This window comes from Peromyscus maniculatus, chromosome 12, assembly GCF_049852395.1.
Source record: "Peromyscus maniculatus bairdii isolate BWxNUB_F1_BW_parent chromosome 12, HU_Pman_BW_mat_3.1, whole genome shotgun sequence".
NCBI lineage: Eukaryota > Metazoa > Chordata > Mammalia > Rodentia > Cricetidae > Peromyscus > Peromyscus maniculatus.
Window position 1 is genome coordinate 3,641,631 of NC_134863.1, and position 8,457 is coordinate 3,650,087.

The 8,457-nt window shown below is 48.4% G+C and overlaps 1 protein-coding gene across 3 annotated transcripts in view; it reads left to right on the forward strand.

The window, feature by feature from the left end:
• Mapk1 (mitogen-activated protein kinase 1) overlaps window positions 1–6,161 on the forward strand; it is a 69,450-nt gene extending 63,289 nt beyond the window's left edge. For 2 of the 3 annotated variants that reach the window (XM_006993033.4, XM_006993034.4), the window contains exon 9: window positions 560–2,106. The gene's annotated coding sequence lies outside the window, so the exon portion shown is untranslated. Of the gene's footprint in view, window positions 1–559; window positions 2,107–5,982 lie in introns of those variants that run through there. The other variant, XM_076548397.1, reaches the window with a different exon arrangement.
• Window positions 6,162–8,457: the final 2,296 nt, after the last annotated feature.

The following is an 8,457-nucleotide window of genomic DNA, read 5'->3' on the forward strand; positions in this document are numbered from 1 at the left end:
ACATGAACTGGGGCTGCCTTACAGTTCAGAAGTTCAGTCCATTACCATCATGGTGGGAAGCACGGCAGTGTGCAGGCGGACACGGTGCTGGAGAGGGCGCGAGAGTTCTCCGTCCAGAGTGAATACTGGGCCTGGCTTGAGCTTCCGAAACCCCAGAGCCCGCCCTCAGTCACACACTTCCTCCTCCAAGGCCACACCTCCAGTCACGCCACTTCCATGTGGAGGGGCCTTTTCATTCAACCACACCGTACCAACTCAGCTCTTAAAAGTTGTCTGAGAAAGATGGCTGTGAAGTGCGGGCCGAGCCCCGGCCCTGAGGACCTGCATGTTGTGTGTGTGTATGTGTGCGTGTGCGTGTGCGTGCGTGTGTGTGTGTGTGTGTGTGTGTGTGTGTGTGTGTGTGTGTGTGTGTGCGCGCGTGTGTATGTGCGCGTGCGTGCGTGCACGCAGTGACCTTTACGGGTCTTGACTCCCGTTACATCTGACCTGCCGTTGATGCTGTTGCTGCCTCTGTGGTGACGTACTCGATCCTGACTCCCCAGTTTTGTCTTTTTTACAGGACAAGGGCTCAGAGGACTGGACGTGCTCGGATGTCGGTGTTCCTCCCAGTTCTTGACCCCTGGTCCTGTCTCCAGCCCGTCTCAGCTTACCCACTCTGACCCTTTGAGCCGCTCGGAGGGGCACCTTCTGGTAGTAGTGGCTTTTATACTTTCTCAGAACCCTTCACGCAGAGATGTCTTCTGGCACCAGGCTGCAGCGGTGTGCGCCTTCGGTGCGCGGCTGCGTACTGTTGCTTAGTCACTAACCACTTTCTGGTTTGAAAGATGCAGTGGTTCCTCCCTCTCCTGAATCCCTTCTACTTGTCATCCTGCTGAACCATGCAGCCTCACCAGAGCGAGCGTCTGGCTCCAGTTGCTGGCATCTCGCTTCACAGTAAGGAATGCTGTTACGTAAGGCACTTGAAGTCAGTGACAGCCCAGAGTTTGCACTTCTTCTGTTGACTTGGAACGGTCTACCCAGAGCAGGAGCTTGTGGACATCCCTGGGTGGTGTTGCAAGCTGCAGGGGCAGGTGCTTTGTCATGGGAGTCCTTTGGGGCCATTTTTCTGTGTATCATGTTAGTCCCATATTTAAGGTGTGTGCTGTTTGCCCAGCTTCTAAAAAATTTGATCATTATTCTAGAAAGGAAGCATTGGACCAGCAATGTTACTTTGCAGGTTTCCTATAGTTACTTCTATTGTAATGGAGGTGTAGCACTTGCCAAAATGTTACATGCTGTCCTTAGCCAGAGATTTAAAGGAACAGCTGTGCTTGTCATTTGCTGCAAGATGTACAAGCACTAAGCTGTAGAAGTTTCTGATGAAGTAGAGCAAGCTGACCTAGATGTTCAGGGCGGAGCTCCGTATATACTTGGAGCTGTTTCACACAGAAAGCTGTATTGTAACCACATTCACTGCCTGGGATTTAGCTAAGAGGAACACTGCGTCTCTAAATAAGAAAGTGTATAGTTCTTCTCCTACAGCATGTCAGCATCTCAAGCTCGCTTTTCAGCGGTATAATGACTTGTAATAAAGCCTTCATGAGCTCTCATCATGAAGCTCTGTTCTGTTGCCAAGTATTGAGGTGTTTCTGGTACTGCTGAGTTAATGTCATAAAAGGCTAGCAGTAACCGTGTTCAAGCTCTCCTATCTCCTGATCTCTGTACCCTGTTCCCGCGCTGTGTGCTGTGGAGTTGATGGTGTTATCCCAGTGCAGTGCCTCCTGAGCCCCTCACTGCTCTCTGAGGAGAAGTTTGCCTTGTTCAATACTTACTACTGTGCCCTTGCATGACTGTTAAGGCTTTCTGTGCAGAGATCACTGTCTAAGTTTCATCCTTTGATTGACCAAAACCTCTTGTGACTTCTGAGTTTTTATTCCACAAAGAGACTGCTACCCAGAAGATAATTTAGGAAAGATAATTCTAGTGTTAGCTTTTCATTTCTCAGCTGTCTTTTTTTTTCCTTGTTTTTTTGACAGCAATGGAGAATGGGTTCTATAAAGACTGCCTGCTAGTATGAACAGCAATGCATTTGTAACTCATGGAAATAAATGTACATCTTTATCTTTACACCGATGATACGATTCAGTGTTGATTTCCTCTGGATCGATGTGTCTTAAGTGGACAGTCAATTTATAATTTGTGCTTCAAACAAAAAATGTTCATGGGCCTCACTCCATTCCTCCCTACGCACCCCCTGCACTGGCCCACACATCTGTTTACATAAGATGGCTCAGAAAGGTCCTTTTCAGCCAGGCACCGTGGTGCACACCTTTAATCCAGCACTCAGAAGGCAGAGGCAGGAGGGTCTCTGAATTGGAGGCCAGCCTGGGCTACAGAGTAAGGTTCAGCACAGCCTGGTCTACAGAGCGAGGTTCAAGACAGCTGGGAGTATATAGGCCCCGCCTCAAAAACCAAAAAAGAGAAAGAAAAGTCCTCCCTTTGCCCCTCTGAACAGCAGATGATTCTGACAGCGTCCAAACATACCAGGTTGAAATCTCTGGTTCCCTCTGAAAGGGGCCTTCTTCTGCCTGTGTGTCCTAGAGCTGTGGGAAGGGCTGTCAGCACCCCATGGTATCTGCTACCAGGTTCAAAGTGACACCCACACCTCACCTGGCTAAAGGATGGCTGCCTCATCCTCAGAAGCTAGACCTTGATTCTTGCCCTGAGGACCTGCTTTTCACTTCCACACATGAAGCCCTACCCTGCGTGAAAGGTGGAGAACACACTCTTACTGAGACACGAGTAATAAGTTTTGTTTTTTGCTTTTTTTTTCCCTAAGCATTGACAATTTTCCTACTTGTTTCTTTATATTTCTAAGGGAGGTATTCATATTATATCATGAGTTTAATTTGCAGTCTTCTAAATAAGGAAACCATAGCCTCATCTTGTGGGGACTGAGCTCTCTGAGCTCGCCCTTCCCGGAACTGAGAGTTGAGATTGGTGTGGAACCAGTCCCTGCATCCGTCAGTCACTGCCACAACTAGTGCGGCATAGAGTCGTCATATAGCCAGTGTAACTACGACGACTGGAGGCTGTCGTGTATGGTCACACTCATTACTTTGGTTCTTCTCACGGATACACTGGTGACATTGAGCACCTCCATTATGTATAAACACAGATAAGCTGTCAGTTGGTGTTTTCTTCCATGTCGTAAAATAGAGCAGAACACAGGTGAGAAAATTCTGCTCCTTTCAGTCAGTGTGAAGAAGACACCTGCCCAACAGTCCAAGAGAGATGAGTGAGAATTCTGCCCAGTAAAGAATGGTGTGTGGTGCGTGTGTGCTCCCTACCTCTGAGTAGGGCAGTGCACTGGGGTGGAGGTGACCGTTAGCTCTGAGAAGCTGTGCGCTAACAACAGCTGTCTCCGAGGAGTCACAGAGGTCGACCACCCACACTGCATGCCACAGTGTTCAGTCCACTTAGGATAACACTTACATTAATATTAATGGTTACTTTTGAATTTTTGGTGACTTATGTAGTATGGTGACAGTATGTTAATACACACATTCATATATGCATATGCTTTGGGTCCTTCATAATTCTTTTATATTTGTAAATCAGTGTTTTGGAGTAATCCCAAGTTTAAGGGAAATATTTTTGTAAATGTAGTGGTTTTGAAAATCTGATCAATTCTTTTGCTTACACATTTTTAAAGCATTTGTGCTTTAAAATTGTTGGGCTAGTATTTGAAATATGGTACCCTATAGCCCAGATAAGAAACATGGGAGAGTGAAGTCAATAATGTGACTTCTCATACTATGTCAGCCTGACATGGTTGATGAGCAGCAGAGGGTCCAGTCTCGGGGTTGTCCCTTTTGTGCCATTTATCCCTGCAGAACACTCCAGAAAGTTCTTGCATTGCTTTGTATCTGCTTTGTGCTATTGGTACCTTTTTGGTATTGTATCCCAAACTGCATAGATTTTTTAGGATAATGGCAAGTTTAAAAAATAAATGTTGAAGGAAGATTTTATTAAGAATCTAAATGTTTTTTTTTTTCATTATATTGTTAAACTTGAACATTTATCTGTGGTTTATGTGATTTGGTTAATGTGTACAAAAATTGTAAGAGAAGTTTATATTTCATCTTAATTCTTTTGATGTTGTAACCGTGCTTTTTAAGAAAGATTATTTGAATGTTTATGGCACCTGACTTGTAAAAAGAATTACAAAAAAATGTCCTTAGAGTCATTCGGTTGTGTTACTGTCTTACCAGGTCCCTGCCGTTCAGTCCAGTTCTGCATAGTGTGCCTGCTGACTCCGATCACTGCTGTTAGTAGTAGGGCCACAAGTTGATATCAGCTCTGGGTGACTGTGGGTATTCTGTTCAGACTCTGGTTATGGGGAAGGAGAAGACACCCCCCCCATCCTCCCCATCCCCTGGCCTTCAGTGGCCCCAAGACAGGCCGACGTCAGATACGGTCTCTGTTAACACCAGGATCCATGACTGTTCACAACTCTTGAGCATTTGTTTCTCAGTATTGGAGCAGTGCGGTGGCTTACTTACAAGGAAGAGATATGGGCAAATGTTTTGTTTGTTTGTTTTATGCAGGGGCAGGGGTGGCTTTAGGTCACTATAAAGCCAAGTTGGCCACCTTCCCCTCTGTTCCTAGCTGCAGCTGGCTCTCCCCATGCTCAGTCTCTACAGGAGACTGTCCGCTGTGAAAGGGAATCGGTATCATGTGTGAGGAAGGAATAAAAATATATTTCAAGTAATTATCACCGTACCACACAGCAAGTACTGAATGAATACCAAGTCTTCCTAAATGTTTTTAATGGCATTTCATGTTGTTACAAGGTGTCAGTAAGTCCCTGCTCACTAAAGACCCTGCTTCTGTCCATCTGAGAGGAAATGTGCTCAGGAGATGGAGTTGGTGTCCCCGAACTGAATGGTTCAAGTGGGTGTCTGAACCCCTCGGCATCTCACATTCAGCTCTGCTCCAGGAGAAAGCAATGGAAATGACTGTCTTCCTTGTTCAGTGCTGAAGTCTGGTGGTTATAATTGTCCTACTTTCCCACCCCTTAGCAGCAGTGAGAACTAAGTGTCCCTGGCCTGGGGGTGGGGGTCACAGCAGGTGGAGGCAGATGTAGAAGTCCTCCTCGGTCCAGTACTGAGGTGAGCAGGATAGGGCCTGAGTGTTCGCAGGAGCAGCGGTGTGATGGGTCTTCTGGAGGACAGGCTTCTGTGCATCTCTGAGTCTTAGAGGAAAGAAACAGCAGGGAAGAGAAGGTGGTCCGCGTGAAACAAGGGCATAAGGTGGATGGCAGCGTCTTTGACTCTGCCGTTGAGAATGGCCAGAGACTGGCAGTAATTCTTCAGGCGCGGAGGAGGAAACGGCAGGCTCACGCCTCATAATCCATCTTTTCCTGGTGAAGTCAAGATCGCTGCTGAAGGTGAGGAAGGCCCTCCGTGAGAAGTGGAAATTAAAGGATCGTCCTCTAGGAAACATTACCCTCCAACCTTCAGCGACGTTCACTAGGTTGGACACAGCAGAGTGCCAGGAGGACAGAGTGGAGCGGTGACCGAGAAAACCAGCCAGGGAGCCAGGGGCAGAGGGCTGTGATGCAGATGACGTGCAGTGTGGACACTCATACCGAGGAGATGTGTTGGGAGGGAGGAGGCAGATTCCCCTTGTGTCTGGAGTCTTTAAATAGAGTATCTGCACAGGAGAGCAGAAACGTCAGTAGAGCTGTGTGAAGAGTCTGGAGCCCGTTGCTTTGGGTGGGTGTGCTTCCCTTGCAGATAGTGATCACAGCGAGGAGGGGCAAGGGAAGAGACTGTCCATTGCAGCAAATCATCCCAGGCTCTGGAGGCACAGCCTGGCCTTTCAAGAGGGTGTTCCAGGCCAGCTGAAGCTAGAGAGACCTTGTCTTAAAAAAAACCCAGTAACTGAAACTTGTCTGTGTGTCTTTTCCCCTGATTTACTAATTTCAAATGAATCCAGCAAACACTGAATTCCTGCTGTGGATCTGCAGAGCCAGCAACTGGGTGCATCAAGAACCATCGATATCTTCAGGAAATCACCAGAGTTGCATATCTGCAGAGAAGGGAGAGAACATTTGACCATATAAAATGTAAGACCTGTCTCCAAAAGGAAGAAAAACCACAAACTTGCCTGTTGTAGATTGGGGAGTCTTCCTCTGTGGGGATTCATGAAGTATGCACTTGAAAGCGAAGATCGTGCGGAGGGTGTGGAAAGCGGTCCCTCTTACAATGGCTTTCTTGCACTCTAAGAACATCAGCAGGGCCCACTGGGTGCCCTTCACAGATTCCTTGTGGTTGTGGGAATCACCATAGAACTGTGGGCACATAAAAACTGGGGGGGGGGGGGTCTTTGAAATTCGGGGCATGTTTAGTCACTGGTGTCCAGAGAAATTCCTTTGTTTCCATCTTTCGCTTCATTCTCAATTTCCTGATTTCCTCTTCACGAAGTGGAGAGTTTGAGAGAATGGAGAGGAGGACTGACTTTGGGTTTTGATGTTTACAGTGCTACGGGTGAACTCCAGACCCTGCTTCATGAACAACAGTGGGCACTCGATCACTGGGCATGCAGTCAGCCCAAGGGGTGAGCGGGATGAGACGGCCACTGCATGGAGAACCCGTATGCACAGGGAAAGAGGCGCTTAAGAAGTACAGAACGGAAGGCAGTGGGTTTGTAGATGAAGTGCCTGCGTATTTAAGTCAGGAATGAGCAGCGCCTTCTCCCACCTTGTTAGACCGTGTGCTGGCCACTGCTGAGTTGAGACTAAAACTCGGTCTGGGCCTTTGAGGCAGTGGCAGGATAAGGCACTTGAGACCCACTTGCATTCACACAGACACATGAAGTCATTTCTTTAACTTTTTAAATCCCTACATGTCAGAGCAGCTGCCTCGTCAGAACTAGTTCAGTTGTGAAGGAAATGCAGTACCAGCACAGTGAAGGGAGGAGGCCGTGCTGTTAGTGGTGGCCCTATCCCACCTCAGGGAGAGGGTCAAGGATGCCTGTGGGGTAAGAGGTTTGCACCGGGAACAGGCTGGGGCCGACTGGGCCTACCTGTCAGAGCGAACCACACAGAGAGCACTTTAGTTTGTTTTTTAAAAGCAGGCGGTGTCATGAAGAAGCGGTGTTCTTCTGCTCTGCCCCCTTTGTGTGTCTGGTCAGCGCTGGGGTTTGCAGACAGCCGTCAGCCAGTGCACAGGCCGCAGTTCTGCCCAGACAGGAACTTGGACGACAGGGCTGGCAGCAGCCAGAGATTGACTCTGGAAGCCGTGTAGAACTGGCACACGCACCCTTTCTGGAGGCCTCTTGGGGATGCATGGCTGCTGTTGATGTTTTCACTTGGGAGTGGGCTGTGGTCATAGGATGATGTCCACTAGAGATCAGAAAACAGCCAGGCACACATCTAGGCTACTGCTGGTTGTTGGCATGCCTTAGTTACTCCCCCTGGAACTCAAGGCCCGGGGCCTGTACAGACCTGAGTGGTTTTAAACAAGTCGGTCTCACCATGCCTACCCCAAAGACCTGCTAACACATCCTCTTCCCCCTCCTCTCCTGTATCCTGCCTCTGAGTTTACTTTTTCCTTGGTTGTGCAGGAGGTCATATTAGGTCTCTGGTCCTTGGTGTCAGGAGTGAGCACCAGCCTACCCAGGACATCCCCAGCTCCATCCCACCTTCAGCAGCAACCACACAGCAAGAACCAAGTCATGCCCTAAGAAGTCTGAGGTCACCTGAGCCCACTCACCACAGGGCTGAGCTGGACCCTTTGCCGGCCCCAGTGATGAATTCCCACCAGGTCTGACTCAAGCACCGAACTACACAGCTCCGAAAGGCAGGTCTTATCCCAGAATGGAGATTGAGCTCCCCAACCTGCACCCGGGAGCTCTGCTTCTGGGATAGTCTGATCATGATTGCCCACTACATGACGTACATGATGTCTCCAGTACACCAGTAACTTGCCTGGTACGCTAGGGGATGTGTATGAGGCAGCGTCCTCAAGCATCCCAGCAGATGCCTGAGGTTTGTATTTGCTGAGCACATGCTCCACCACCAAGCTACAACCCAGCCCAGCCAAAGGCTTACTGCTTTGTGTGACCCTGGCAACAAGAAAAAGGGAATTATTAAACCTAGGAAGAAATGTAAGGACACGTCCAAGAGCACGGAGGCTGAGGTGGGGGGGAACACGGGTTCTAGGCCAGCCTGGACTATATGGGGAGACACTGTCTCAAATTTTTCGTTTTACCACCTTCCTTCCATTGGCACAGTGTGTTTACACAGACCTTGGGTCAAGCGTGGTGGTTTAAGCATGTAGTCCCAGCTGGCCTGGGTTTTTTGTTTTTGTTTTTGCTTGTTTGTTTGTTTTGTTTTCAGTTTTGTTTGCTTCAGTTGGGTTGGGGGGGGGTTGGTTTGTTTTGTTTGCTTTTTTTTTTTCTGATTTCACA